We start from the raw sequence: 1,835 nt of genomic DNA on the forward strand, positions 1-1,835 counted from the left end.
GCCAAAGCACAACATAGCTATTCCTAGGCTATGATCTTGAATGAACAAGATAAACATTATCTTAATCATGCCATAAAAATCACGTGTTCCTAAAGAATTTAAAGATGTTAACTTGCTAAACATAATACCCATTTTAATGTCTTCTTCATGCAGAAATAAATGGTGTTTAAGGGTGTTATACAGCTTGCTGTGTAATTACATTAATCAGAGAGTGACTCTTCTGCTGGTTCCTTTGCTGTTGCCATGGTAGCAACCACATGTTTGCAAGTAAAGAGCACACATAGAACCCATTCTTAATTACACGTGTAGCACTACATTTCAGAGAACATAATAAATATGGAGGTCATGGAGAGTATGGAAAGAAGATATGATGAATACACAATTTCTCTCCAGCTTCTCTATCTCTTGGTTATTACTAAACCCTTCATTAATGTGTTCTGATTCCTATTACCCTTTCTTTCTCATTGCAGTAAAAAGGCCTCTGTAGCCACCCACCAAATTATAATCCTCTGCTCCTGAAATGACCCAGAAATGTGCCAGAGAAAAGGCAGTAGTAAATTAAGTCCTGTCATAACAAAAATACAGTGGAATGGAAACGTCTATTGACATTTTTCAGAAAAAGAAAGAAATAGATTGACACCACTTTCTGTCATTTCTCATATCATGGCAAAGCATCAAGGTCTTCTTTTATGAGAAATGTTTGTATTACTAAGAGTTCTTATTTGTGCTTACCCAGTGTGCAAAGTAGGTAGTAGTTCTTGCAATTCACAAGGCTATTGCTAAGATTAGCTAATTATTGGACATTTGAAAAATAACTCAGAAAGTATAATATCAAGGCTAAAATAAATTTTACAATCAAAGGTTTTTCATTAAGTCAAAACTATGTAATGATTACTCTTACTCTCTCTCCTTCTGTTTTCCAGATATTATTTAAGTAATGCACTCTTTAGAGAAATAAAAAATGGTCATTACTTAATTTTAATTAAGCCTTTTCAAAAAGGAGCCATATGCCTATTCAATCTACTTGAAAATTGTTTCTTTACTTTAAATACTCTCATATGTTAATCACATTTGGCATTATTTTTGTCCAAGAAAAATTAATCTTATACTAGTAGTAAATTGTAGTTTTATAACAACACATTAGTTTCTGCCTCCTTTGGGCTTCATTTCATCAGTGTTGATCATTTGCCTACTTCTCATTTCTATTAGTACTTGCTATATATACTTGTTACACACCTAACAATTTCTAAGACTCAAACAATATGAAAAGAAATACCCCTGACCTTTCAAATACTTATGTGCAGTGGATGATGGAAATATACAATGAGCTGGCGAGGAGAACAGCCTACGAAAACCTAATGGAAATCACTTTGCTCTGCTCTGCTCGGCCCCCAGAACCATAGAAAATAAGAGAATAAGAAGTACTCAAGGTTTCTTGAATTGTAAACTTTAAGCTGGCTCACTAACACTCCCACAGAAACCTATTGACAAGAGCAAGTCACAAGACAAATGATATTCAAAGGGTAAGGCTATGCACTACACTTCTGGATGGTAGTAACTTCAAAATAACAATATGGAAGTTGTGATTACAAGGACAGATCAAAAATTGCTGGCATTCTTGCAATTGCCATAGTATCAGATTCATAATAAAACAAAACAAAAGAACTAATTCAGAATCAAACAAAATAGACTATAGACTTGAAAGATGAGTAGAAAATTTCTACATTAATATTCAATAAAATCAAATAAATTTTAGATTGATAGTATAAAACAAGAAATCTAAAACACACAACTGAATAATAACCCTAAGTCAAGTGTTCCCCTAGTTACATTTT

This window comes from Peromyscus eremicus, chromosome X (genome assembly GCF_949786415.1).
Source record: "Peromyscus eremicus chromosome X, PerEre_H2_v1, whole genome shotgun sequence".
In the NCBI taxonomy this organism is placed as follows: domain Eukaryota; kingdom Metazoa; phylum Chordata; class Mammalia; order Rodentia; family Cricetidae; genus Peromyscus; species Peromyscus eremicus.